The 16,016-nt window shown below is 45.7% G+C and overlaps 1 protein-coding gene across 9 annotated transcripts in view; it reads left to right on the plus strand.

The window, feature by feature from the left end:
* ARHGEF1 (Rho guanine nucleotide exchange factor 1) overlaps positions 1-16,016 on the plus strand; it is a 579,253-nt gene that overhangs the window by 311,422 nt on the left and 251,815 nt on the right. The window lies entirely within an intron of this gene.

A 16,016-nucleotide genomic window follows, 5' to 3' on the forward strand; every position in this document is an offset into this window, starting at 1 on the left:
TTTCTTGGGCATCTGCCCATCTCCGAGCTGCTTGTGACTTTTGGACTTGGTCCCCTTGTTCCACAGGTACCTTCAGACAGGAATCCATCGTTGTTGCATTGCTGATTTGTGTTTTCCTTGCATTCTCCCTCTAACACGACTATTTTGTCCTTAGGGGAACTTTGGTGCACTTTGCACTCACTTTTCAGGGTCTTGGGGAGGGTTATTTTTCTAACTCTCACTATTTTCTAATAGTCCCAGCGACCCTCTACAAGGTCACATAGGTTTGGGGTCCATTCGTGGTTCACATTCCACTTTTGGAGTATATGGTTTGTGTTGCCCCTATCCCTATGTTTCCCCATTGCATCCTATTGTAATTATACATTGTTTGCACTGTTTTCTAAGACTATACTGCATATTTTTGCTATTGTGTATATATATCTTGTGTATATTTCCTATCCTCTCACTGAGGGTACACTCTAAGATACTTTGGCATATTGTCATAAAAATAAAGTACCTTTATTTTTAGTATAACTGTGTATTGTGTTTTCTTATGATATTGTGCATATGACACTAAGTGGTACTGTAGTAGCTTCACACGTCTCCTAGTTCAGCCTGAGCTGCTTTGCTAAGCTACCATTATCTATCAGCCTAAGCTGCTAGACACCCTATACACTAATAAGGGATAACTGGGCCTGGTGCAAGGTGCAAGTACCCCTTGGTACTCACTACAAGCCAGTCCAGCCTCCTACAACAAGACATTAAAGGGCATGATCATGGGGCTCCCAGAAAAACTCAAAAGGAGATGGGATGTCCTCTTGCCATGTCTGCTTTTCGCTTACAGAGAGGTGCCACAGAAGGGAGTAGGATTCTCACCCTTTGAACTTCTGTTTGGTCATCCTGTAAGAGGACCACTTGCTCTTGTTAAAGAAGGCTGGGAGAGACCTCTCCATGAGCCTAAACAAGACATAGTGGACTATGTACTTGGCCTTCGCTCTAGAATGGCAGAGTACATGGAAAAGGCAACCAAAAACCTTGAGGCCAGCCAACAGCTCCAGAAGTTTTGGTATGACCAAAAGGCTGCACTGGTTGAGTTCCAACCAGGGCAGAAAGTCTGGGTTCTGGAGCCTGTGGCTCCCAGGGCACTCCAGGACAAATGGAGTGGCCCTTACCCAGTACTAGAAAGGAAGAGTCAGGTCACCTACCTGGTGGACCTGAGCACAAGCAGGAGCCCCAAGAGGGTGATCCATGTGAACCGCCTTAAGCTCTTCCATGACAGGGCTGATGTCAATCTGTTGATGGTAACAGATGAGGATCAGGAGGCAGAGAGTGAACCTCTCCCTGATCTTCTGTCATCAGACCCAAAAGATGGCACAGTAGATGGAGTGATCTACTCAGACACCCTCTCTGGCCAACAGCAAGCTGATTGTAGGAGAGTCCTACAACAGTTTCCTGAACTCTTCTCCTTAACCCCTGGTCAGACACACCTGTGTACCCATGATGTGGACACAGGAGACAGCATGCCTGTCAAGAACAAAATCTTTAGACAATCTGACCATGTTAAGGAAAGCATCAAGGTGGAAGTCCACAAGATGCTGGAATTGGGAGTAATTGAGCGCTCTGACAGCCCCTGGGCTAGCCCAGTGGTCTTAGTCCCCAAACCTCACACCAAAGATGGAAAGAAAGAGATGAGGTTTTGTGTGGACTACAGAGGGCTCAATTCTGTCACCAAGACAGATGCTCATCCAATTCCAAGAGCTGATGAGCTCATAGATAAATTAGGTGCTGCCAAATTCTTAAGTACCCTTGACTTGACAGCAGGGTACTGGCAAATAAAAATGGCACCTGGAGCAAAAGAGAAAACAGCATTCTCCACACCTGATGGGCATTATCAGTTTACTGTTATGCCCTTTGGTTTAAAGAATGCCCCTGCCACCTTCCAAAGGTTGGTGAATCAAGTCCTTGCTGGCTTGGAGTCCTTTAGCACAGCTTATCTTGATGATATTGCTGTCTTTAGCTCCACCTGGCAGGATCACCTGGTCCACCTGAAGAAGGTTTTGAAGGCTCTGCAATCTGCAGGCCTCTCTATCAAGGCATCCAAATGCCAGATAGGGCAGGGAACTGTGGTTTACTTGGGCCACCTTGTAGGTGGAGGCCAAGTTCAGCCACTCCAACCCAAGATCCAGACTATTCTGGACTGGGTAGCTCCAAAAACCCAGACTCAAGTCAGGGCATTCCTTGGCTTGACTGGGTATTACAGGAGGTTTGTGAAGGGATATGGATCCATTGTGACAGCCCTCACTGAACTCACCTCCAAGAAAATGCCCAAGAAAGTGAACTGGACTGTGGAATGCCAACAGGCCTTTGACACCCTGAAACAGGCAATGTGCTCAGCACCAGTTCTCAAAGCTCCAGATTATTCTAAGCAGTTCATTGTGCAGACTGATGCCTCTGAACATGGGATAGGGGCAGTTTTGTCCCAAACAAATGATGATGGCCTTGACCAGCCTGTTGCTTTCATTAGCAGGAGGTTACTCCCCAGGGAGCAGCGTTGGAGTGCCATTGAGAGGGAGGCCTTTGCTGTGGTTTGGTCCCTGAAGAAGCTGAGACCATACCTCTTTGGGACTCACTTCCTAGTTCAAACTGACCACAGACCTCTCAAATGGCTGATGCAAATGAAAGGTGAAAATCCTAAACTGTTGAGGTGGTCCATCTCCCTACAGGGAATGGACTTTATAGTGGAACACAGACCTGGGACTGCCCATGCCAATGCAGATGGCCTTTCCAGGTTCTTCCACTTAGAAAATGAAGACTCTCTTGGGAAAGGTTAGTCTCATCCTCTTTCGTTTGGGGGGGGGGTTGTGTAAGGAAATGCCTCCTTGGCATGGTTGCCCCCTGACTTTTTGCCTTTGCTGATGCTATGTTTACAATTGAAAGTGTGCTGAGGCCTGCTAACCAGGCCCCAGCACCAGTGTTCTTTCCCTAACCTGTACTTTTGTATCCACAATTGGCAGACCCTGGCATCCAGATAAGTCCCTTGTAACTGGTACCTCTAGTACCAAGGGCCCTGATGCCAAGGAAGGTCTCTAAGGGCTGCAGCATGTCTTATGCCACCCTGGAGACCTCTCACTCAGCACAGACACACTGCTTGCCAGCTTGTGTGTGCTAGTGAGGACAAAACGAGTAAGTCGACATGGCACTCCCCTCAGGGTGCCATGCCAGCCTCTCACTGCCTATGCAGTATAGGTAAGACACCCCTCTAGCAGGCCTTACAGCCCTAAGGCAGGGTGCACTATACCATAGGTGAGGGTACCAGTGCATGAGCATGGTACCCCTACAGTGTCTAAACAAAACCTTAGACATTGTAAGTGCAGGGTAGCCATAAGAGTATATGGTCTGGGAGTCTGTCAAACACGAACTCCCCAGCACCATAATGGCTACACTGAAAACTGGGAAGTTTGGTATCAAACTTCTCAGCACAATAAATGCACACTGATGCCAGTGTACATTTTATTGTAAAATACACCCCAGAGGGCACCTTAGAGGTGCCCCCTGAAACTTAACCGACTATCTGTGTAGGCTGACTAGTTTTAGCAGCCTGCCACAAACCGAGACATGTTGCTGGCCCCATGGGGAGAGTGCCTTTGTCACTCTGAGGCCAGTAACAAAGCCTGCACTGGGTGGAGATGCTAACACCTCCCCCAGGCAGGAATTGTCACACCTGGCGGTGAGCCTCAAAGGCTCACCTCCTTTGTGCCAACCCAGCAGGACACTCCAGCTAGTGGAGTTGCCCGCCCCCTCCGGCCAGGCCCCACTTTTGGCGGCAAGGCCGGAGAAAATAATGAGAAAAACAAGGAGGAGTCACTGGCCAGTCAGGACAGCCCCTAAGGTGTCCCGAGCTGAAGTGACTCTAACTTTTAGAAATCCTCCATCTTGCAGATGGAGGATTCCCCCAATAGGGTTAGGATTGTGACCCCCTCCCCTTGGGAGGAGGCACAAAGAGGGTGTACCCACCCTCAGGGCTAGTAGCCATTGGCTACTAACCCCCCAGACCTAAACACGCCCTTAAATTTAGTATTTAAGGGCTACCCTGAACCCTAGAAAATTAGATTCCTGCAACTACAAGAAGAAGGACTGCCTAGCTGAAAACCCCTGCAGCGGAAGACCAGAAGACGACAACTGCCTTGGCTCCAGAAACTCACCGGCCTGTCTCCTGCCTTCCAAAGATCCTGCTCCAGCGACGCCTTCCAAAGGAACCAGCGACCTCGACATCCTCTGAGGACTGCCCCTGCTTCGAAAAGACAAGAAACTCCCGAGGACAGCGGACCAGCTCCAAGAAAGGCTGCAACTTTGTTTCCAGCAGCCTTGAAAGAACCCTGCCAGCTCCCCGCAAGAAGCGTGAGACTTGCAACACTGCACCCGGCGACCCCGACTCGGCTGGTGGAGATCCAACACCTCAGGAGGGACCCCAGGACTACTCTGATACTGTGAGTACCAAAACCTGTCCCCCCTGAGCCCCCACAGCGCCGCCTGCAGAGGGAATCCCGAGGCTTCCCCTGACCGCGACTCTTTGAATCCAAAGTCCCGACGCCTGGGAGAGACCCTGCACCCGCAGCCCCCAGGACCTGAAGGACCGGACTTTCACTGGAGAAGTGACCCCCAGGAGTCCCTCTCCCTTGCCCAAGTGGAGGTTTCCCCGAGGAACCCCCCCCTTGCCTGCCTGCAGCGCTGAAGAGATCCCGAGATCTCTCATAGACTAACATTGCGAACCCGACGCCTGTTTCTACACTGCACCCGGCCGCCCCCGCGCTGCTGAGGGTGAAATTTCTGTGTGGACTTGTGTCCCCCCCGGTGCCCTACAAAACCCCCCTGGTCTGCCCTCCGAGGACGCGGGTACTTACTTGCAAGCAGACCGGAACCGGGGCACCCCCTTCTCTCCATTCTAGCCTATGTGTTTTGGGCACCACTTTGAACTCTGCACCTGACCGGCCCTGAGCTGCTGGTGTGGTGACTTTGGGGTTGCTCTGAACCCCAACGGTGGGCTACCTTGGACCAAGAACTGAACCCTGTAAGTGTCTTACTTACCTGGTAAAACTAACCAAAACTTACCTCCCCCAGGAACTGTGAAAATTGCACTAAGTGTCCACTTTTAAAACAGCTATTTGTCAATAACTTGTAAAGTATACATGCAATTTTTATGATTTAAAGTTCCTAAAGTACTTACCTGCAATACCTTTCAAATGAGATATTACATGTAGAATTTGAACCTGTGGTTCTTAAAATAAACTAAGAAAATATATTTTTCTATAACAAAACCTATTGGCTGGATTTGTCTCTGAGTGTGTGTACCTCATTTATTGTCTATGTGTATGTACAACAAATGCTTAACACTACTCCTTGGATAAGCCTACTGCTCGACCACACTACCACAAAATAGAGCATTAGTATTATCTATTTTTACCACTATTTTACCTCTAAGGGGAACCCTTGGACTCTGTGCATGCTATTCCTTACTTTGAAATAGCACATACAGAGCCAACTTCCTACAGATAGTAAAGTGCATCCAAACCTGCTATCTTAAAGCAAAGAGAGAACTGCCTATTACACCAAAGGCACACTCAACCAGAAAGAAAGGTGCTACTATGGCCTTTCTAGGAAATATTCCAATGACCGAAATATGTAAGGCAGCAACATGGTCTACGCCTCATACATTTACTAGACACTACTGTGTAGATGTGTTATCTGCACAACAGGCCACAGTAGGTCAAGCCGTACTAAGAACTTTATTTCAAACTACTTCCACTCCTACAGGCTGAACCACCGCTTTTGGGGAGATAACTGCTTACTAGTCTATGCACAGCATGTGTATCTGCAGCTACACATGCCACCGAACAGAAAATGTCACTTACCCAGTGTACATCTGTTCGTGGCATTAGTCGCTGCAGATTCACATGCGCCCACCCTCCACCCCGGGAGCCTGTAGCCGTTTAGAAGTAGATCTTGAACATTTGTACATTTGTAAATATATTACATTAAACCTTCATTTTGTACATACGTATTTATTCCATTGCATGGGCACTATTATTAGCATACACAACTCCTACCTCACCCTCTGCGGGGAAAACAATCTAAGATGGAGTCGATGCCCATGCGCAATGGAACCGAAGTGGGAGGAGTCCCTCGGTCTCGTGACTCGAAAAGACTTCTTCAAAGAAAAACAACTTGTAACACTCCGACCCAACACCAGACGGCGGACTATGCACAGCATGTGAATCTGCAGCGACTAATGCCACGAACAGATGTACACTGGGTAAGTGACATTTTCCATATATATGTTCGATGGCATGTGTAGCTGCAGATACACATGCTGTGCACAGTCCGCCGTCTGGTGTTGGGCTCGGAGTGTTACAAGTTGTTTTTCTTCGAAGAAGTCTTTTCGAGTCACGAGACCGAGGGACTCCTCCCACTTCGATTCCATTGCGCATGGGCGTCGACTCCATCTTAGATTGTTTTTTTTCTGCCATCGGGTTCGGACGTGTTCCTTTTCGCTCCATGTTTCGGGTCGGAAAGTTAGTTAGAATCTCTGAAAAAAACGTTGGTATTGTTGCGTTCGGTATCGGGTTAGTTAGAACAAATCGACATCGAATTTTGAAGAGCTCCGGTGGCCCTTCGGGGTAATTTCGATCCCCCGTCGGGGCCTGGTCGGCCCGACCGCGTGCGACTTCAAGACTGATGGAACGGACCCCGTTCCGCTTCTGTCCAAAATGCCATAACAAATATCCATATACGGATCAGCATCTGGTCTGTAACTTGTGCTTGTCCCCCGAGCACAAGGAGGGATACGTGTGAGGCCTGTCGAGCGTTTCGGTCGAGGAAGACGCTGAGAGACCGAAGAGCCAGGAGATTACAAATGGCGTCCACGCCGACAGGTCAACAACGGTTCGAGGAGGAAGAAGAAGCTTTCTCCATCCACGAGTCGGATTCAGAAGAACTCGACGCCGAAGAAACAACAACCGTGAGTAAGACGTCGAAAATAAGGACTCATGAAAAGTCCACAAAAGCCCAGGGGACGCCACCGCCAACAGGCCATGGCTTAACCCAAAAACTAGGTGACCGACCCAAGGCACCAAAAAAGGGCATGCTGGTGTCAAAGTCATCCGACTCCGGTCGTGATACCGCCACACAGCAACCTCGGAGCCAAGACAGCGGCTCCGAGAAACTTCGGCACAGAGACAGCGGCACCGAATCGATTCGGCACCGAGACACCGCGCCGAAACCAAAGAAAATTTCTTCGGAGCCGAAAAAGACTTCCGAAAGGGTTTCGGTCCCGAAACATCCAGCTTCGGAGCCGAAAACTAGTTCCTATACAGAGGAACAAGGGTTAACCACCCAATTACATAGATTTGGAGAGGAGCTTCAAGCTGTAGAGCCTGACCACACGCAGAGAAGGCTTCATATTCATGAAGACACAGGGAAGATAACCACTCTTCCCCCAATCAAGATTAAAAGGAAACTTGCCTTTCAACAAGGGGACAAGCAACCACAGGCAAAGGTGGCAAAGAAAACAACACCACCACCTTCTCCACCACCATCAACACATGCATCACCAGCGACAACTCCACCACTAATGCACTCACCAGCTCATACCACAATGAGTCAGGATGATCCAGATGCATGGGACCTCTACGATGCTCCAGTGTCTGACAATAGCCCAGACTCTTATCCTACAAAACCGTCACCACCTGAGGACAGTACATCCTATACACAGGTGGTCGCAAGGGCAGCCGAATTTCACAATGTCTCCTTACATTCGGAACCAATTGAGGATGACTTTCTGTTTAACACCCTATCCTCCACCCATAGCCAGTATCAAAGCCTTCCCATGCTCCCAGGAATGCTAAGACATTCAAAGCAAATATTTCAGGATCCAGTTAAAGGCAGAGCCATAACTCCAAGGGTGGAGAAAAAATATAAGCCACCGCCCACGGATCCAATATATATTACAACACAACTAACACCAGACTCAGTAGTTGTGGGGGCAGCTCGTAAGAGAGCCAACTCTCATACCTCAGGCGACGCACCACCTCCAGACAAGGAGAGCCGCAAATTTGATGCTGTGGGAAAAAGGGTTGCAGCACAAGCAGCAAATCAGTGGCGTATTGCCAATTCACAAGCACTTTTGGCAAGATACGACAGGGCTCATTGGGATGAAATGCAACATTTCATCGAACACTTACCCAAGGAGTTCCAAAAAAGAGCGCAACAGGTGGTGGAAGAGGGACAAAGTATCTCAAATAATCAGATACGGTCTTCCATGGATGCAGCAGATACAGCTGCAAGGACAATAAACACTGCAGTCACAATACGAAGGCACGCATGGCTGCGCACTTCTGGGTTCAAACCGGAAATCCAGCAGGCTGTGCTCAATATGCCGTTTAATGAACAGCAATTGTTTGGGCCGGAGGTAGACACTGCCATCGAAAAACTCAAGAAGGACACCGATACAGCCAAAGCCATGGGCGCACTCTACTCCCCGCAGAGCAGAGGCACATTTCGGAAAACACCTTTTAGGGGAGGGTTTCGAGGTCAACCCACAGAAACCACAACCTCACAAACAAGGCCTACCTACCAGGGTCAATATCAGAGGGGAGGTTTTCGGGGGCAATTTAGAGGGGGCCAATTCCCCAAAAATCGAGGAAAATTCCAAGGCCCCAAAACCCCTCAAAATAAGCAGTGACTCACAAGTCACACACCCCCATCACATAACACCTGTGGGGGGAAGACTAAGCCAATTTTACAAACTTTGGGAGGAAATAACAACAGACACTTGGGTCTTAGCAATTATCCAGCATGGTTATTGCATAGAATTTCACCAATTCCCTCCAAACGTCCCACCGAAAACACACAATATGTCAAAACAACATATAGATCTTCTAGGACTAGAAGTTCAAGCATTGCTACAAAAGGACGCAATAGAATTAGTACCAATTCAACAAAAAAACACAGGAGTTTACTCACTGTACTTTCTAATACCCAAAAAGGACAAAACTCTGAGACCAATACTAGATCTCAGAACACTAAATACCTACATAAAATCAGACCACTTTCACATGGTCACGTTACAAGACGTAATCCCACTGCTCAAACAGCAAGACTACATGACAACATTAGATCTAAAAGATGCGTATTTCCATATACCAATACATCCTTCACACAGGAAATACCTAAGGTTCGTATTCCAAGGAATACATTACCAATTCAAAGTGTTGCCATTCGGAATAACAACTGCGCCAAGAGTTTTTACAAAATGCCTGGCAGTAGTAGCTGCACATATCAGAAGGCAGCAAATACATGTGTTCCTGTACTTAGACGACTGGTTAATCAAAACCAACACGCTAAAACAGTGTTCACAGCACACAAAATATGTCATACAAACCCTTCACAGGCTAGGTTTCTCCATCAACTACGCGAAGTCACACCTTTTGCCGTGTCAAACGCAGCAATACTTAGGAGCGACAATCAACACAGCAAAAGGGATTGCCACTCCAAGTCCACAACGGGTTCAAACATTTCACAAAGTAATACAGGCCATGTATCCGACACAAAACATACAAGTCAGAATGGTAATGAAACTACTAGGCATGATGTCTTCGTGCATAGCCATTGTCCCAAACGCAAGATTGCACATGCGGCCCTTACAACAGTGCCTAGCATCACAATGGTCACAAGCACAGGGTCAACTTCTAGATCTGGTGTTGATAGACCGCCAAACATACATCTCGCTTCTCTGGTGGAACAGTACAAATTTAAACCGAGGGTGGCCTTTCCAAGACCCAGTGCCACAATACGTCATAACAACAGATGCTTCCATGACAGGGTGGGGAGCACACCTCAATCAACACAGCATCCAAGGACAATGGGACATACATCAGAGACAGTTTCACATAAATCACTTGGAAATGTTAGCAGTATTTCTAGCGCTGAAAGCATTTCAACCCATAATAACCCAAAAATACATTCTTGTCAAAACAGACAACATGACAACAATGTATTATCTAAACAAACAAGGAGGGACACACTCAACACAGTTGTGCCTCCTAACACAGAAAATATGGCATTGGGCGATTCACAACCACATTCGCCTAATAGCACAATTTATTCCAGGGATTCAGAACCAGTTGGCAGACAATCTCTCTCGAGATCACCAACAAACCCACGAATGGGAAATTCACCCCCAAATACTAAACAATTACTTTCAAATTTGGGGGACACCTCAAATAGATCTATTTGCAACAAAGGAAAACTCAAAATGCCAAAACTTCGCATCCAGGTACCCACAAGATCAATCCCAAGGCAATGCTCTATGGATGAACTGGTCAGGGATCTTTGCATACGCTTTTCCCCCTCTCCCTCTCCTTCCATATGTAGTAAACAGGTTGAGTCAAAACAAACTCAAACTCATACTAATAGCGCCAACGTGGGCAAGGCAACCTTGGTACACGACACTACTAGACCTGTCAGTAGTACCTCATGTCAAACTACCCAACAAACCAGATCTGTTAACACAACACAAACAACAGATCAGACATCCAAATCCAGCATCTTTGAATCTAGCAATTTGGCTCCTGAAATCCTAGAATTCGGACACTTGCACCTCACACAAGAATGTATGGAGGTCATAAAACAAGCTAGGAAACCTACCACTAGACACTGCTACGCAAACAAGTGGAAAAGATTCGTGTATTACTGCCAGAATAATCAAATTCAGCCATTACACGCATCTCCAAAAGATATAGTAGGATATTTACTACATTTGCAAAAATCAAATCTAGCTTTCTCTTCCATAAAGATACATCTCACCGCAATATCAGCTTACCTACAAATTACTCATTCAACTTCACTATTTAGAATACCAGTCATTAAAGCGTTTATGGAAGGCTTAAAGAGAATCATACCACCAAGAACACCACCTGTTCCTTCATGGAACCTCAACATTGTCTTAACAAGACTCATGGGTCCACCTTTCGAGCCCATGCATTCTTGTGAAATGCAATACTTAACGTGGAAAGTTGCATTTTTGATTGCCATCACATCTCTAAGAAGAGTGAGCGAGATTCAAGCATTTACCATACAAGAACCATTTATTCAGATACATAAAAATAAAGTAGTTCTAAGCACAAATCCAAAATTTTTACCAAAGGTTATCTCACCGTTCCACTTAAATCAAACAGTAGAATTACCAGTGTTCTTCCCACAACCAGATTCTGTAGCTGAAAGAGCACTACATACATTAGACATCAAAAGAGCACTAATGTACTACATTGACAGAACGAAACTAATTAGAAAAACAAAACAACTATTTATTGCCTTTCAAAAACCTCATACAGGAAATCCAATTTCAAAACAAGGCATTGCTAGGTGGATAGTTAAGTGTATTCAAACCTGCTATCTTAAAGCAAAGAGAGAGCTGCCTATTACACCAAAGGCACACTCAACCAGAAAGAAAGGTGCTACTATGGCCTTTCTAGGAAATATTCCAATGAACGAAATATGTAAGGCAGCAACATGGTCTACGCCTCATACATTTACTAAGCACTACTGTGTAGATGTGTTATCTGCACAACAAGCCGCAGTAGGTCAAGCCGTACTAAGAACTTTATTTCAAACTACTTCCACTCCTACAGGCTGAACCACCGCTTTTGGGGAGATAACTGCTTACTAGTCTATGCACAGCATGTGTATCTGCAGCTACACATGCCATCGAACGGAGGATGTCACTTGCCCAGTGTACATCTGTTCGTGGCATGAGTCGCTGCAGATTCACATGCGCCCACCCGCCTCCCCGGGAGCCTGTAGCCGTTTAGAAGTAGATCTTGAACATTTGTACATTTGTAAATATATTACTTTAACCTTTATTATGTACATACGTATTCATTCCATTGCATGGGCACTATTACTAACATACACAACTCCTACCTCACCCTCTGCGGGGAAAACAATCTAAGATGGAGTCGACGCCCATGCGCAAAAGAATCGAAGTGGGAGGAGTCCCTCGGTCTCATGACTCGAAAAGACTTCTTCGAAGAAAAACAACTTGTAACACTCCGAGCCCAACACCAGACGGCGGACTGTGCACAGCATGTGAATCTGCAGCGACTCATGCCACGAACAGATGTACACTGGGTAAGTGACATCCTCCATATATATCAACACACACAACACACAATTAAAAAAACAAACCAAAGGAACATTACAGTTAGGCTCACATTTTAAATGTGCAAAATGATAGAAATTCACCTGTTATATTTAGAGTTATCTCAAGTAACTATAAGCTTGCGCCCCTGCCATGCTCGTTTTGTCAAACATTTTACTGCAAATATTACATTTACAATATGAATGATGTTATGAAAGATGTCCTGAATGCCGTAATTTGTGGGGTAATTAGCAATGCATTGCGAGGGTGCAAGTCATAGTTACCTTTGGGCACGAGTTATATTTACTTGAGATAACTCTAATTATAACAGTGAATTTCTATGGTTTTGTACGTTTAAAATGTGAGCCTAACTATAACGGCCCTGTAACCATTGTGTTTTTTAACTGAATTTCTGTGGTTTTTTTAATTCTATTTCCTAACTAGAACGTTCCTGTAACCTTTAGCTTTCTCAGTGACTTTCTATGTTTTTTTTTTTTTAAACGTAGAGGAATTTTTATTACTATAACTTAATCCATCCACCACCACGCATCAGCGCGGCTGCCAGGCCCTGTTAACCACTAGGCCAGAGGTGATGACTTACTGTTCAGTATCAAGACTTAGTTATGACTTTCAACCCACAGATTTTGAGGGGAAAACGACTTCAATGTTCCATCACTACGAATGTTTAACAGCCAAAATACTAGAAAATATACAGACACACTGGAATTAGATACTAGGATTTGAACCTTCAACCTGCTGACAGTGCAAGAGCTTTATCATTCGGCCAGAAGTGACCCTTCTCGGCTGTCTATCAAAAATTAACTAACATTAGCGTCAGACTTCTTGCTGGGTTGATGCTTAGATGTTATTGCATGGAGTGGCCACATCTCATTGTGGGTTGGAAGAGAGAGAGAGACAGAGACAGGACCACAGTGTGAGCATCAAAACCCCCACAGTCCTAGCTGACTCCCTGTGTCCTGTGGGAGAAGGCATTCTTCAATAAGCAGAGAGCTGCTTTAAATAGCAGCTCCCTTCTTGTGGGAGCAATGTTTTCATCTTTTTCCCTACACACATATTTGTGTACAGGGAAACAGATAAAAAGGTCACTTTCTGCAAGTGAGAGCTGTTTGACAGCTCTCACTTGCAGATAGTGAAGTGTTTGCTCTGACTTGGTGGGAGATGTTACAGAGCAAACAGCTATGTCCCTGGGCTGGGACATAGCAGGAGCCGGCCTGGGGGGTGGTGGTCCTCAGGGCCATCTATGGCTCCTCGAGGGGGACTGTGCAGCCCCCTCCAATGTGAAAAAGCCCCGGGGAGGTGATGGTGGTCCCCAGGGCTGCAGGAGGTCGCATGGCTCCCCCACATTCATTATAAATAAAGCCCTGGGGAGGTGGCGGTCCCTGGGGCATCAAAAAGCCCTTGGGGGAAGGGCTATGCTCCCCCTCTCCTTTATTTCAAAATGTCTCTGGAACCTGGCTCACCCGGGGGCTTCAAAAAACAAGCAGAGTGCTTTTTTGTGCCCTGGCGGGCTCCCTCTGGGACCCAGGGGCCAAAGCTAAGGAGTCAGGGTGTACCTACCCTGGCCCTTTTTCTTTTTTTCCTCACTTTTTTTCCTGGGGCTTTTTGGTGCAATTCGGTCCAGCAGTTTGGGCTGTAGTCGTGTTCAAAACTCCTATGGAATTAACACGAGAAACACATGTTTTTTTTACCCCAGCCCCCTTTCCTCGGCACCAGCTTGAAGGATCACCCTGAAACTTCCCATGCGCAATAAGAATCACCTGCTCAATTTTTGGGGAAAAGTTTGTGAAGATTCGTCAAATGGTGCTAAAGATATAGGCAAGTCACAAAATGGCACATCCGTAATTAGGTTCTGAATTCAGACACATAAACCCATAGAAATTCAGCAGTTATTGTTATGGTCATCTCAAGTAACGATAACTCGCACCCTTAGGTAATTTAAACTCGTGCCCTCACAGTGCACCGTTTTCTCATCAATAATTTGACTGGTATGTTACATTGAGATTTTTAATGATGTTATAAAAGATGTCATTAGTGCAGTAATGTTGGGGTAATTAGTTGTGCATGGTGAGACCACGAGTTATAGTTACTTAAGGGCACGCAATATAAGGCCGTATTGTAGGAGGTGATACCGCAACAGGGCGTCCCTTAATACACATTCCAGTCTGTCTTTGATGTGGATCATAGCAAACACAGCTCCAAGGCCATGTAATTGATAAGCATTGCCAGACTATGGAAAAAAGTAAGAGATACTAAACAAATTGTACCACACATGCAACACAACTCTATTGCTGCATAAGTAATGATGCCATTCAATAGCAACAGTGCATAAGAGTAGCAGTTTGAAGGCTTGTCAGCTGCCCACATCCTTACACATAAAGACCGTGGCTTAACAATGAATAGTTACATTTTCACTTTCGTGTCAGAACATGATGTTAGTCCAATGTGATGTCGATCATCAAGAGACCCCAGAAGAATAAGTCTTTGTTTACAGGTAGTTAAAAAGGATTAGATAAAATACAGATGCTAACAGTTTGTCATGATATGCTCCGAAACATGCCAGGCATTAGATTTTAACACTGGGCCAGAGGACAGTGTTTTTCTTTGCTGGTAAAGTTTGGGTCTTCTCTGCAATTGTCAGAATTTCTTTGGATTATTACTGTTTCTTCCCATTCATGGAGATGAGATGTAAAACATTGAGAAACAACGTTGTATGTTTAATCTAGTCTCTAAGCATCCCAACTAATACATACGGCATTTCAGTACTTTAGGCCTGTTATTTTGTTTCCTACAACAACAAAAAAAACAATTAAAACAGTAACCCAGCACCTATGACCAGATCTAGATCAGGGTCACACACAAAGCCTCCCCCCCCCCCCCCAAAAAAAAAAAACCAGTTTATTTCCAAATACCAGTTGAAAGTTCATGGAAGTCTTGTTGTTGGAGATTAGACTACAAAAACGACTTGCCCTGTAAAGGTGAGTGAGTGAACAGGGGTTCCAGTTAAGGTCTCATCTGGCTGTCTCGTAAGAAGGAATTCTGTGTGGTTCATGTAGAGCATCCAAAAGTCGTAGCTCAGACTGGCTGTTTGCCCTCATGTGTTTCACACACAAGGGCTTCCATGAGACAAAGCATGAACAGTTTCCATCAGACAGGAATGTATTTTAGTGTTAAGTGCTAACTACAACTTTAAACATCTATAGCTTTAAAAAGAAGAGTTCAATGTGATTGTTAAGACTGTTTTGGGATTAGAGTATCTTTTTTGCAGCTAAGGGCCTAAGTGAGAGAGGAAAGATTGATGTAGATATTTGTTCTGCTGGGATGCTGCATGAAGGTGCAGGCCCACCACGCATGGAGTTGCGGATTGAATCTCTCAGATTCACCTAGAATCAGTGTGAACCACAGTGGAAGACCACACAGGGGTTTCACTGGACTTCCGCAGTTCTAATGTGTTAGAGGAGAGTGTAGACATGGAGCATCAGATGTAGTAACAGACATACATACTGTTTCATACGTTTGTGTTAGATCATGATCAGTCGCAGAAACACAATATCTCTGGTCACCAATAGACGAAGAGTGTCCAGTGTCTCTACACATTCTCCCCAGTGCCTTTGACTCCCTTTATACTCTGGAGAGAATAGGTAGTCTGGTTTTGCTTAGACAATCCTTAGGCAAGAGCACCACAAGAATTCTGTTGTAACATGTTGTGTCTCATTACAAGGGCTGGGTCTCTTTTTGAGTGAGTGGTCCAAACATGTACTTGCAAGACATATAAAACTTGAGCTTGTTACCAGATAATGGTTTTCCTTTGATTCTTTTGCCTTTC

This window comes from Pleurodeles waltl, chromosome 7 (assembly GCF_031143425.1).
Source record: "Pleurodeles waltl isolate 20211129_DDA chromosome 7, aPleWal1.hap1.20221129, whole genome shotgun sequence".
NCBI lineage: Eukaryota > Metazoa > Chordata > Amphibia > Caudata > Salamandridae > Pleurodeles > Pleurodeles waltl.